General features: G+C 34.6%; 1 pseudogene; it reads left to right on the forward strand.

Annotated features, from left to right (window-relative positions):
• The window catches only part of LOC104872779, a 42,965-nt pseudogene that overhangs the window by 25,627 nt on the left and 1,972 nt on the right, over positions 1 to 15,366 (forward strand).

The following is a 15,366-nucleotide window of genomic DNA, read 5'->3' on the forward strand; positions in this document are numbered from 1 at the left end:
ATCTCACATTTTTAAAAATCCATTCATCTATTGGTAGACATCTAGACTGTTTTCAAAGCTTGGCTCTTGTGAATTGCACTGCTATAAACATGGGGTTTATAGTATGACAAATGTAGTGCGAAGTTGTTAACTCTGTTGGAAATATATCAAACAAAAGCAAACTTGAATCAAGTGGAGTTTCCTTTTTTAGATTTTTGAGGAATCTCCCTACTGACTTCTGTAGTTTCTGTACTAGTTTATATTCTCTCCAACAATGTGGAAGTGTTTCACACACAGACACACACATTTTTGCCAACACTGTGTGAGTGGGTGTACCTCCATGTGTGTACATGAGTGATGTGTTCTTGGTGAAAGCCTTTGTGACTCTCATAAGATGAAATCTCAGAGTTGTTTTCATTTTCATTTACCCATGGCTAAACATGAATTTTGAATGTCATATGATTTTCTTACCCGGGAAACAGGAAATATTAAAAAGAAGTAAAATAAGGAGATGTGTGGTAGGAAACAAAAAGGCAGACTGTGCAGAACTACAGCAGTGTTGAAAGAGAGGGAAGTCGTGATGGCAGAGAGGGATGGAAAATATTCAAGATGTGATAATACATGTGTAGCAAACACCCATAATGAAGGTAAGTAACACAAGGTAAAATACTACAAAAGCACATGGATACAACTAAGAGAAAAATAAGAAAAATACATTTTTCAATATATTGTGACACAAAGAAAATCTATTAATTTGATATATGTAAACAGTTTTCTTTTCCTACAAAATAGAATGTCAGAAGTGTACCTGCTCTTTGTTCCCATGACGATTCTTGTCTTATTCATTCTCATGTCTTCCTCAGACGTCGGGCTCCAGTGGTTTGGCTCCAGGTTCTGAGACTGTGACGAAGCTGCGCCAAATGTTTTGTCTCTCAGCACCTACATTAGAACTGTCAAAAACTTCAAAGAAAGAAGACAACATTGTGCAAGCTTCTGGCCTTTGTACAATCTTGCGCCTTCATGTTTTTGATGTATTCTTACCTTAACTGGAAGATTTTCATACTTTTTTGATCAAATAAGAATTAGATAGCTCTCTGTGCTAAGAGAGTTGTTTTTAGGTAAGCTATTCTTCCACTGCCTGAGTCAGATATTCTATAGCTATTATTTGCGCAATCTGTACGTCTAACAATTTTATTTACTTATATTATAAATATGTAAAAATACTTATATGTCGAGTCAACATATTTTATTTAAAACAAAATTTATGCAATATGCATATTGGTGAAAAAACACTTATTTAAAATATTTTAAGTTTGAGGTTTAAAAAAATCTATCTCTGTAAACTTCATTGATAAAGCCTGTCTTGCTAGGCCAAAGTACATGAAAACTAGGGCATTGCCATTGTAGTAGCAGCACAAAATATTTCCTGAGGGGTTGGATGTGGCTTTTGAAATTCATATCCTTTTCTAAAAACTTACAGATTTTCATTTTTCCAGGACATAATTTGATTTTCAAAGCAGCTTTGATCTCTTCTTATATAGTTCTCCTTGGATGTAATAATTCTAGGAAGTTTTGAGAATATCTGAATAAAGTGATAAGAAATTAGATACATTAGATCTCCAAAATATAAGTATTTACATGAGATTTGTATAATATGTGAAAACAGTGTAATTCAAGCCATTAGGCCTGTGATAGTATGTCCTGAAGAATATAATATCATCTCTAATTTTCAACCAGTGCAAATAATGATAATCACACATGTAAATGACACAAGTGTTGCTGTTCTAAAAATTCTGGTAATCTTTAAAAGTATTTTGAAGTTTTTTTATATTCCTCCACTGTCTTGTGGTGGTATGAATCTTTTTTTGATGCCAACATAAATGTTGTTATAGATAATACTTTAATATTAAACCATAGAAGGCTGTTTTGTTAGGACTTGTGTAGTATCCTACACAAGGATATAATTAGGAATAGCTTAATTATTCATGAAAATGTCTCCAAGATAGCATTCTGTGATTTCCTCTGTTTACTCATCTCTGTCCTTTCAACTCCCTCCTATTCCAATAGCCCTTTGTTTGCCATTTTACCAATGATGACAACTTACCACTATTTCACACTAGACACCATGAGTAATAATTATCTATTTGCCTTCTCTATGACCATCCAACTTATAAGCCTTTCTCTCAGAAAATTTATATTTAATAATAGTTCTAATTGCTTTTCGATATTCTAACACACATATTTTTTCTAATATGTAGCATTTTGTATTTTTTTCACTTGCTATGCTGTTAATATTTTCCACTTACATTCTTGCGCATGGCTTCTGTCCTCTTTCATAGAACTCGGGACCTTGCTCTTGCAAGGCAGGCATGATACCACGGAGGTGAATCACCAGCCCTTCTGCCCACCTTTTTTTTTCTAACCTCTTTTTAATTAATAGATTAAACCAAATTTCTAATTGTTATAAAATGCAGTAAGTTTTAAATAACCTATTCATCTATCCTTCATGTTAGCTACATTTCCTTCAAAAATAGAAATATGCATCATATGGTTACTTAAGAAAAAGTAGAGCCTGTGTAATTCTAAAAAGTAACTAATATAATTTATAAAAGATGTATAGATACAATAAATAAAAAGGCTCAGTAAAATGTAAATCCATAAAATCAATATTAAAATACAGAGGGAAAAGGAATAAGAAGTAAACTTACTTGAACATCTATGCTGAAAAAATCTTAGAACTTAACTCGGAGTTTCTTTACACACACAAACAGAAGAAACAAAAGCAATAAATTATATATACTCTTTCTATCTCACAAAGAATGTTTACTTCTTTAATGGTGGACTTGTTATACTTCTCAGCTCAAAATGTGACAGGAATGTGATGACATGCTCTTCATATTATGGGTTTTAAATGCTATACAAAATAATTTCTATCAACTATTAATATCAACTACTTTGTTTACAAAAGTCTATTTACAAAAATTGCCATAGAACTTTATGGTTGGTCCCAGGTTTAGGGCTTGGAAACTGTGTTCTACAGACGTGTCTTGAGTCTTTGTGATTGACAAGTCATAACAACTCGTGTAGCTTTTTTGCCCCATCTTAATCTCCTACCATGTTTCCCCATTAGGGCCATAAATTCCCATAACTCCTCAAGATTTATAGAGGGGTTGAAAGTCCCTATTTCATATGGCTACTTCCAGTTTAAAGGGGCAGTAGGCTCATCCAATAGGGATTATGTGCTCTCTGACTATCTTGGGATGTTGGCAATCACCAGCTGGGGAAAAGACCCTGTTAGAAAACAATGAGAAAAGACTGCTTGTATTTCAAGAGCAGTTGAGCTGCCATTTTATGAGGAGAAGCACTATGACTTTCTCAGGAGACTCACAGGCTGTACATCACCATCAGATGATTCAGATCACCATCTGAAGCCCTGAATGGATAAACTTTACTATTAGGTTGAGGAGGCAGAGACCAAATATGAGAATAGGTCTGGATAGGAACAAGTCAGGATATTTCCTGGTCTCTTTTCAAAGATGGAATAACATCCAGCAATTAGAGACATTATTTTTCTGGGTTCTTAGTTAGGAAAAGTTTTCTCAGGAGTTTTGTTTCCATGCTTCCTGTGGAGAAGAAAGTATATCTAAGAGGGATTTTCAATAAACGACCAAGAGACTGAGAAGTGCAGGCCTAGCAGGACTACTCACATTATGGATCCAATTAAAAATTGAATCCCAATATAGGTGCCCAGCTGTGATGCATCAGGGGTCATTAGTGAATCTAGTTATCTGCTTTGGAGCAGTACTGGAGTCTCACTTTTTGAAGAGGACCCTTAGATCTTTCCAGAGATTCACAGGGGTTGTTGTCTTCTTAATCACCCCTTAAGCTCATTTATTATCTTCTTTGTTGGTGTAGACTGGTTTTAATGGTTCTTTGGAAACTTAAAAACAAATTTAAAGCCTTTAAATACTATGAGGCTGCCCTTTTTGCTTCTCTGTCAGCTTTCTGGTTCCCAAGGACACTTTAGATATGTCTCTTTGGTGTCTCTGTCAGTGAATGACAGCAACCTGCCTGGGAAAATAGCCTGCCTCTGGGAGTTGTAGAATTTCTTATTTATGCTTTATAGATCACTGAATATTAGTTAGAAAGTCCTTTCTTTTACATTGCTACTTGGGTATGCAGAACCAGAAAGGTATACTAAAAATCTATATTTAATTTCTTGCATTTGCCAAATATCAATGGCCAACTAAGCACTATGAGCTCTGCTTTTGGAGCAGAGGTCCCTGACATAAGAGGTATGGTCACAATGACCTGGAAACCATATAATCTGCCTTTTGATATCCTTCTTGGGAAAAGCTACTTCTCTCAGTGAGCCATGCCTCCTAAGGGGTTTGGAGGTGCTGATCATTGATGTCTTACTACTTTCATAGGTCTGAGAAATCAACTGTTCTCAGGAGTGGCTAACCTCTGAACCTTTAGGTATCATTGAAGCAGGATTAGAGTAGTGCAAGTCTTTATGGTAAAACCAAGTGGTGTCTAGATCAATGCCCAGCTATTTGGTAAGTCACCCCTCTGTCAACCACAAGTGACTTTCTCTCTCAACAATAGCCTCAAATTGATGGGGAGTTAGGTTTACTATTTTTTTTGCCCCAAAGTTAGTTTTCTAGCTTCTTCTATAGCATAATTGTATTTACTGTTGCTTCCAGGCAGGGTCGGCCATCCCAAAGCTACTTCATTTAGCCTTCTAGAAAAGTATGCTACTGAGCAGGGTTTCTGTCACAGTGTTAGGTTCAAGATACCCAAGCAAGCAAGGATTTTCTTAAGTTATGTATTTCTAGTGTTGGGCCCTGAACGAGAACGTGCTTTATTTCTCAAAAGTAATTGTCCATCACTTTTGTCCATTCTAAACGCTCAGACTCAAGACCTTTGACAACCTTGTATAAAAGCATTGCCATTAATCCAAAATTAGAGCCAACTGAAACCAATCATTCCTGGGAAGGAATGACACTGTTGTTTGGAGGCAGTAGATCCAAGATCAACAATAGCCTGGATCTGATCCCTAGAATACTGCATTCCTGAGGTGTAAGAATGTCTCCTAAACATTAGATTCTCTGAAGAGATATTTGATAACTTTTATTTGAGATTTTATATCCATTCTTAGCTGAAAAATCAAGGGTATGGATAGTACTATGGCTGGATATCTGCCAAGTTGGCCTGGAGATTATAATATCATCTATGTGCTGTAGGATGGTTTCCTATTTAAGCTCTAGATTCCTTAAGTCTTTTTCCAGTGCCTGATCAAATATGTGAAGGCTATCTCTAAATCTCCATAGAAGAAATGTCCAAGTTTATTATTGTTTTTCCTTTGAAATGGTATTTTTATATTTAAAAGCAAACAGGAGTGGGGAATCTGGGAGGAGGGGAATAATAAACAAAGTATCTCTGAGGTCTAAAGCAGAGAACCAAGTTGTGTTTTCTGGAATTTGGGAGAGGATTGTATACTCCTGCCTCCAGAGGGTGTACTGGAATTACTGTTTCATTAATCAGGCAGAGGTCTTGTAGCATCCTGTATTCTCTTGAAAGTTTTAGTGTGTGAAGAATGGAAGTATTGCAAAGGAACTTAAAAGTTAGCAGAAAGCCATGCATGAGAAGTCTGTCTTTGAGAGAGCATGAAGGGCTTTAAGCATCTCTTCTTTGAATATTGGTTTTTGTTGGGAACTTCGTTGGGATCGTTTAGCTTTATAGCTACTAGAATTGCTGAATTTTCACTCCCATGCATTCCATTATACCATGCAGCAGGATTCACCAGTTGGCTAACTAATTTAGGTACACCTGGTATAGTCCCAACAGGTTAATTCCCCTTTGACTTTTCCAGAATTGCAGAACTCCCACCAATTTCACTAAGTCTATCCCTAGTAATGTAGTAGGTCACCATGGGACAATTAAAACCTTATGGATGAACATTGAACTATTGAATTGATGAGTCAAAGCAAATATAAACAAATTCCCACTAGGTGTCCCCTCAACTCCAATTTTGATCATAGATCTAGTGGAGGATTTACCATAGGAAGAAGATAAATAAGAGTAAGCTGCTCCTATATTGGTGCGCAGTTGAATTTTCTTAGCAATGATGTCCAGTGTCATTCAGGGTTCCTCATAGGAGATGGAGATTTCTGTGGACTAGGGCATTGCAGATTGTCCCAAGCCCCTTCAGTTTTCTTCCTCAGAGTGAGAGGTGAATGGTTTTGGCTGGTCTAGCCCCTACCTAGGGTTGGAGACAGTCAATCCTCCAGTGCCCTGAGCCAGGCACTTTGGCAACCTGAAATATGGAATAAAGGGCCCAGGCGATGGCTTGGTTCAGTCTCTGAATTGTATTTAAAGTTTGTCATTTTATTCAAAGCAGGAGCTCTTTTATTGGCCTCTGATTTTGCCTTGGATGAGTTAGGAGTGATTACAACATTGCCAGTTGCAAAGGCCATACTTTTGAGCAGGCTTTATTCTCAGCCCTTTTCCTTTTCATCCTCATGTAGATCCAGACTGTTGAACACAGAAAAGGCTGTGTCCAGCAATTGAGTTATAGGAACTGGGGTCCATCTGAGGTTTTTGGAATTTTTGCTGGATATCTGGGAATTATTGCCTAATGAAGTATTGTCCCAATAAAGGCTGTCTTTCCTTAGAAGATGGATCTGTTTATATATTTATATAAAACTTCTATTAAGTGGCTATGAAAGATAGCTGGATTTTCCTCTTTGTAACTTGTGTAAACTATCTTACCCTTTCCTAATTAAAAAGAGTCTTAATGCATCTTTTTATTCCAATTATAAGAGCAGTTATCATTTTAGATCTTGTGTTTAGACCATCTCTAGAATTATAATCCCATTGCTCCTTTCAGAGGAACAATGTCTTCAGAGTAATTATTTTCTCTCACTGAAGCATATTGTTCATCTTCATTTTCTCTTAGCCTCCTTTGATTCTTTATTTTTCATCTGGGATACAGCAAGTCACCAAGGCAAACTGGACCTTTGTCCAAGAGATGTCAAATGCAAGAGTCAAAGTTTGAAATTCTTCTGCAAATCTACCAGGATCTTCTGAAAATTGGCCTAACCATTCTCTGCATTGTTGGATATCTGCCACTAAAAAGGAAACCAAACTCTAGTAAGAAAAAATGTATACTAAAAATTAGTTGTACTAATTGAGTGAACAGCTTTTTAGGAGTAGTCTAAGGAAATTGACTCTAGGATAATCAAATAACACAATATTTTAACAGTAAAACCTAAAATGTGTGTATTGTGTATGCACATATACACATGTAACATAAATAAATTCAGCCACATCCCAAGATATGATTCTATACAAAATTGAATTGTTTCTTTAATGAATTATACATTAATAAGCAATATGAACATTAATTTAAGAAAATAATTATATTTTAACAGAACAAAAAGAATAAAATACTTATAAATGTAACTTATAAAAGCAAATACAAAATTTAGAATTTTTTAAAACATGTTCACTGAATACTAAAAAGATAAATGAAAGAAGTTAAAATGCACAAGCACATGCTGATGATTTGAAATAATTAAATCATTCCAGTGTAAATAATCTACAGCCTTCCCACCCCTCTGGCACAGGCAGACCACAAGGCCCCTCCCTGGAAGTGGAGAGCGGCCTTCACCAGAGGGGGGCCTGCAGATGCTCTGAATTCCCAGCTTGTAGGTCATGGTATTTTGTAATAGAAGCACAAAGAGAATAAAGCATTAATTTGATGGGAAATGGCGTTTTATTTTGTAAGTTTAAAAACTAGCTTGTTGATGATCACCAGTGGATGAGGGTAACAATGATTATGACTTTAATATACTGACATTATTTCTTTTTAAAATGTAACATATACAATATACTGTACATTTCCTAAATTATTTCAACCTATTTTCACATAAACTTGGAGGTAGATTTACTATTTCTGTTTTTCCAATGAGAAACTGAATTACAAAGGCACTACAAAAATCCCCCCCAAAATAAATAAAAATGTAATGAAATTAGTCATCCTATCTGGTTGCAACTGACTCCAAAGCTAGCGCTCTAATTTTATTGACAGTGTAGCAACAAACCTTATTTCTCAAATCTTAGAGATTTGTAAGGTACTTTCTAGTTTTCTTCACAATAAATATTAAGGCTCTATTTCTTCATATCTGGATGTAATGTAACATAGATAAAACAGAATAATTTAAAGAGGTAATTCAACATATTCTAGTTTAAGTTTAGATATTGGATATTTAGGCTTAAATACTGTGTTTCTAACTATAAGATCTTAGGGATGCTACTCATATTGTGAGTCTCAGGTATTTATGGGAATGTGTTGTAAAGTTAGTTGTGAGCTTAAGAATACTCTATTGTTCGTATAGTAAGTCCCCGACTTATGATCAAGCTCCATTGCAGGAGAACACTTGTAAGACAGATTCATTGGTAGGTTCAACAAAGTGTGTCTAAAGTGTTTAAAAAACTAAACACATAAAAATACAGTAAGTGCCTGACTCTATTGTGCTCCTGTGCAGTATAGCATTATACAATATATATAATAATAACTAGAATAGGTTAGCACAGAAGCCCAACCATGACAATGTCCAGTAGACACCTGAGCTACTTCTGCAATTTGCTCACATCTAGGAATGTTTGTAATGAGAGGTCCCTCTGAACAAATTGTATGTTCCTAGTGGACTTACTGCAACTGTACCTTATAAATGGCACTTGAAGCCCTGAGAAGGAAGTGAGTTTTTAAAAATTAAAGTAATATTTTATTTATATGTAATTGCCCATGTCTTTATGAGAATATTCATTGTTGCCCTGATACAAACTTTCTTGGGCATGTTGTATTTCGAAGCATTTGGAAAGTTGATATAGTGGCCATAAAAATGTTTGTACTTTCTGTTAAATCCCATGTCTGGGATTTTAATTATGTAATCAATCTGTTGATTCATTTTAAAGTATTCCTTCATCCTTCTCCAAATTGTCTTTCACTAATAACTTTCTCAAAAGCTTACTAATAAGAAAAATTTATGAACTAGAGTGCTCTTGTGGCAACAGTAATAACCCTTCATCATCTTGCCTTCACCCTTGACCTCTGTGGTAGTGCATTCTCCCTGTGTCCTATTTCATTAACCCCTGGTTTTCCTTTGCTTGTCCTTCACTATGCCATCGCTTATTTCACCTTTAGCCTTGCTGTTCTTTTACATTACACCTGTATCCATGATACTAGACATTATTCTTATGTTAATAACTACATTCCAAATTCCAGACCCGAACTGGCAACTGGATAGCTGTCTATACCTGTCTCCCCAGTATCTTACCTTCATGGTTTCAGTGTATTTGAATTTACACTAATAGTATCAGCTACATACTCTATTCCTCTAGAGATATGCCTCTTGGCTTACAGTAACCATTTCAAGTAGTTCATTAGTAACATTTTGATACATGATCCTGAACAGAGCAGAATATTTATGCTTTGCTGAGCTCTGTCTTTTTCCAAATTCCAAACTTCCCTGAAATATTTGCTAAACAATGTCTAAACTATCCAAAATGCGGTAATAAGATTTTTCTAATCTTTTATAAATGGGATCATAACCAAGAGATAGAGGGTGTGGGGAAGGAGGAGGAGGGAAAAAGACACAAAAAGAACTAAGATGTGTTAGGTGCCAACTTTCCTGATGAATGTGATCATTGTGTATTATAAATATGTACTCATAAAAATTTAAAAATTAATATATATGAAAATATTTTAAAAGTATTCACAAGGCCTCAATAAATTGCCTATATGAGTAAATACAATTGCCTTTGTTTTTCTTTCATTTAATGAAAGTCTATAAAATTTTAACCCAGCATATTGGGCACAAGACAACTTACAGAATTGAAGTCTAGAGTATAATAGGGTTAGAGAGATATTAAATATTAATTTTGTGTTACATTCTTCTCCAGCGTCAGTAATGGCTTCTTTCTTTTGTTGTTTAAATGAATATTATCCCATTTCATCTAAGCAATTGTGAAAATAATTTATTTTCCTTGCACAGCCCTAATGATGTAAGACAATAAAGTCATACAAATAAAACACTTGAGAATTTTGAGAGCCATCTCTCTACTCTCAAAAAAACTTTTAGCACACATGTAAATATTGTTGCATAATTTTGAAGCAAATAACTCCCAGATTAATCCCTATTAAATTATAAGTCTCATCTTTACCAAATCAAATATGATATATTCGTCAGTGTCAGAAAGGTTAGGGGCCTTTACTACACAATATTTGTAGTGCCACAACTTGATAGATATTGCCATACCAGGAGTAATGAAGTGATATGCATGGTGTTATAAATAAGGGAAAATTCTGGCTTGCATTCTTAAGAATAGTTTGATTATCTTTTCTAGAAACCACTGTAGTATTTCTGTTGTTAAAATATTAAGACCTGCTTCCCAGATGTTATTCTACACTGAAATTATTTTTTCCTGAAAGAAATGATCTTACAATCTTCCTCTCTATAAATTTGGAGGTGACTTTCTAGAAACAATGCAGTCTGTGTTGTAAGCGTAGAGAAAAAGACAACTTCAGTCTCTCAAATTCATAGCTATTGTACTGCAAAGAATATTGAAAAAGGAAAACTTACACAAATCAACTGCTAACCATGAGGCATTTGCATTAAACTAAAAATGTAAAAATAGAAAGATTCAAACTCAATTTTAAGTGCCTTATGTGGGTACTAGCTACCATAGCATACAGTGAAATTAGTACAAATTAAGAGGAAGAAGGAAGAGATGCTTAGAACCATGTTTTCATAGATGGAGATTGCACATTATTTCTTAGGGAAACCAGAGATACACGTCAGATGACTCCACGTTCTAAACTGTACAAATGAGAATTAAGGGAGTCTAGTACAGAGCTTATTAAAATGTAGATGTAATCACAGAAAACACAGTCTTTTTTTTCCTTACCATCAAGCTTAAAAATTCTACTGAGTAGATATTCCTGTTTCTAAGCCTAGCAATTCTAGTTATTAAATTGATAGTGGCTTGAGTTAGCAAAATTTGGTAAATAACTTCTATTTTCTATTTTAGCAGGAAATTTTATAAGTGTAAAACTGTTTCTCTGAAAATATAAACATATAATATTCTGAAAACTATTCCAGAACATGGAACTCTAAATTATTCTTACATTTGTTTTATTATAATATAAATGGATATAGCAGCATAATATAATTATTGTATGTTAAATATCTAATCATTTCTAATCATTTGCCACAAAAAGTGGCACAGTTAAGTAGATGCATATTGTTTAATTTTCAATACAAAGGCAATAAACGATATATATGAGCAATGATATCAACATCATTTCTTTTATGTCAACCTAGAAGATGTTTAAAAGGGGGCTTGGGTATTGAACAAATTTAATAGGCTTCCTTGAAGCTTTAATTAGCTAGAGACCCAAATAGTAGCTGACAGCTAGCAGAATCTCTTGTCTTGAGTTAAAGTCAAACTAATTAATTTCCAGAAGAAAATAATTTTCCTTCTAGCACACTCAGTCAGTCTGGCTTAGAAAAATAAAGGTTGAAAAAGAACAACATGCGATTCTATGTCACGACAACAATATAAACAGGAAATTTGCAGTTTGGAGACAATGATGAGCCAGATTTCAGAAAAAAAATTCTAATTTTTCAGCCAGTTTTCAGTTTCCATACTGGACATTTTACATATAAAGGATTGCTTACTAAAATCCTTTTTAAGAAGAAAGGAGCTTGAGGTATTCAACGTGTTTTTGTTAAAATTTTACCACAAATTGATATTTATGTTAGAAATTTCTTACTCATTTATATTTAAAGGTGTAATATGATTATTAATATGTTGTTAAGCAATGCACTTCCATGAACATTTAAACAGATTTCAAAATTTCTTAGATTTCTTTTAAAGCATTTGTATCAGAAAAAATGGCTCATGAGCGTATTAGTTATACTATCCATATAATATAATCAAGATTTAATGAAAGTATACAAAGCATCCTTATAAGATGACAAAGCTAACCTTTAAACAGTGAAATTCAAAATTTCCCAACTATTTTATAATACCATTTGTATATAAACAGGAAGTGCTACATTATTTACATACATTTGGAATTATACAGAAAAAGATTCATTAACAAAACAGCAAAAGATAATTTGGATATGAGATATCTTTGACAGTCATTTTTTTCCTATCCTAGCTTTCAATTTTTTTAAATTTATTTTTTTTCAGTACTGGGGATTGAATTAAGAGACTCTGTAGCGAGGTATATCCCCATATTTATTTGAGATGGGTCTTGCTAACTTGCACAGGCTGGGCTGTTATACTGCCTGGAATCCCACCCTACTCTCCACAATGTTCATATTACAGGAATGTGCCACTATGTCTTTGTGCTCCTTTAAAATTTTTTTTCATCTGTACATTTTTCAATTACATAAGGATTATATTAATTGTAGGGTATTGGTACATGTACACAGCATATTGAATTCTGTTTTTCCCCTCCTTCTACCTCCCTTTTCTTTTGCCAACATCAAATTCATTTATTTATCTTATAAATCTTTATAAAATTACTTATCATATACACAGATTAACAATCAGACTAATTTGCCAAAAATATTTTAAACACATTTCCTTTTGAAAGAACTACCTATGCTTATGATGTGGATCTTGATTCTGCCTCTTTAGACACTGATCAATAGGCTGGAGGAGATTGGCCATAACCTTTCAGGGGCCAGAAGACTTGCTTTTTGTAGACGTCAGTTATGAGCTTAAACTTATAATTGTTCTAAAACATGAGTTCCAAAAGTAGCACGGTTCATTTCAGGGGGAAAAAAAAATAAGCCCATCAATAATACCAGTGCCATTTACAGAAATATACAAGAATGGTATAGCAGAAATTAGAAAGACAGTGGTAGTGAGAGCAGAGATAACAGGAGAAAAGAAAGTAAGAAGAGTACGAATTACAAGTATGCTATCATTAGAACTATTTCTGCATATCTTTCTTTTTTTCTTTTGTTTCTTGAAACATATTCAAGTGTCTCTGTTGATTAACCTATTTTTATTTTTGCTTCCTTTTGATTTCTGTTGACAAAAATATTTACGAAAACATGCACAAAGTGCTTTTGTTGTCATTGTTTACGTCCACTCTGCTCAGGTTAAATGACCCTTTAAATTTTGTGCTCCCCTGTGTCAATGGCTTAGAAACTTGGCAAAACCTAAATATTAAGTACCGTCATATACCAATAATTATTATAAAAAGTAGAAATACAAAAGCAAAATAGGGTGTTTACTACCATTTTCAGTTTGAACAACATGCTTGCCTCCATAGTGGAGGTTTAACAAGGATTGAGGTACAGGTAATTTATTTGTGAGGTGATTCAAGAGGTAGAAGTAGAAGTGGGGAGTGAGACAGGTAATAAACAAAAGAAAAGAAAAAGAAAAAAAGAGTAGTAGTGAAATATTTGCTTTGAGTAGTGAAAGGTTAAAGTTTTCTGAGACCTTAGCAAAGCATATAGAACTTTTCCAATATTACTATTTAAAGACAATAGGAAGGGGCATTTATCCACGAGTTCCTAGTGCAATCTCACTCAGCTATATTATATCCCAACGGCTATATTTTATCTCATGGATTCTGAGCTTCTCTTGAGTTGCAGATTAGTGTGTAACAGGAAGATCTTGAAGGAAAAAAAATAGAAAAATGCAACATGATTATTTCAGTTTAAGAGAACCTGAGGTTGCAGGGCCAAATGCAAGTACAACTGCAAGTACAACTAAAATTATGGTGGGCTGAAAGGATATTACAGGGATATGTGCTACAATTCATATTTAAATGAGTCAATCTTCTTTATAAAGATTCAAGATGGGGGGAATGCAAAAACAAACAGAATGCAAAAACAAACAGAATGATTACTGGAGCAAACTATAGCTGCCAGTTACTGCAACTTGTCTCATAGTTCTAGTTAATATTCACCTCTTACTTGGATATTGTTTGATTTTTCTAACACTTTAGCTCACCTGCTCTGTAGAATCCAAGTCCTTAGTCAACTTCTTCATGCCCTGCTGTTATTGCCAAGCAAAGGAAGCAGAGACAGCTGTACATAATTACTCAGTTCTAGAAGTGTTCATTCTATTCCTGGAATTGCAGAGCATCAGCTGTAGTACCACAGCTTCACTCAACTGTTAATACTTCCAGTACAGTAATACCTTTCTTGGTGTGCTACATAGGAGTCTGGTAGAAGCAACTTGTTAATTGCAATATGTTAACTTGACTTGAGTAATAAATTCTCGATGGGTCTGTGGATGATTCACATTTAAGTCATGTACTGAGAAAGAAATAACCACCCTAGAAGTGGGTGACACCAACAAATGGATTTATAACCCAGGCAAATAAAAAGTGAAAAAAAAAATAAAGAAAACATTCCTTTCTTTGAAGGAACTCTAGTGTTCAACGGTGCCTTTCACTAAATCAGCCTTTGACAGGCTTGCAATTGTGATTTTTAGTAGAGAACTTGTAGGCAGAGATACCAATCTAGAACGATTCAATTCTAATAAAGGTGAATCACTACATCTCTCTAGGTTGAAGGGGACAGATGTAATTAACTTTTCTCTAAATCGCAGGCTGGTCTTCTAATAACATGTTATCATATGAGAAAATTTGCATCATTCATTGCTACACATAGGATAAGCATTCAACATTGGCAGTAAAGTCAGTCCTACTGTCAGAGAAGCCATTCCACTGAACAATTCATACTACTTTGCCTTTCTAACATACTACTATATTTTTGACCCATGGCAAAAGTGCACTAATACTTAAGAACCGAGATCAACTGAGGGCCATGGAAAGATTAATCTTTATCTAGTTGCTGAATAATTGTTATGCAGCGAACATTCTCTAATGCAGTTTGATAGCGAAAGAAAAATATCCGCAGACCTTTTTACTCATTTCCATAGGTTTACTGACTTTTTTTTTTATACCCAATGACTTTTTTAATATAATTTGCGCCTACCAGGCCATTTATGATCACTCTTGATGTGAATATTTTCTTAGACTAGTTCCTCCTCTATGCAATATAAAAGTGCCGCATGTATTGCATTTAACTCTGTCAGTTAAACGCTGTCCACTTACTGCCATACTTTTATAGACTCCAATGAATTGGGATCTTGGGTGGAAATACTTCATTTATAGCCCACATCTATATTTCAGGCTAACATATATTTAAGCCAAGACTGTGTTTATCCTTTCTTGCAAAGTGGTTACATGAAAACTTCCACCAGGTTAAAAAAATAAAACAGTGTTGGGCCCCCGCCTCCCTCCCCTAGGCCAGAGGCTTCGCGGCGGACTCCGCGGAGCGG

This window comes from Fukomys damarensis, unplaced genomic scaffold, assembly GCF_012274545.1.
Source record: "Fukomys damarensis isolate Sample0158 unplaced genomic scaffold, DMR_v1.0_HiC HiC_scaffold_33, whole genome shotgun sequence".
Taxonomy (NCBI): domain Eukaryota; kingdom Metazoa; phylum Chordata; class Mammalia; order Rodentia; family Bathyergidae; genus Fukomys; species Fukomys damarensis.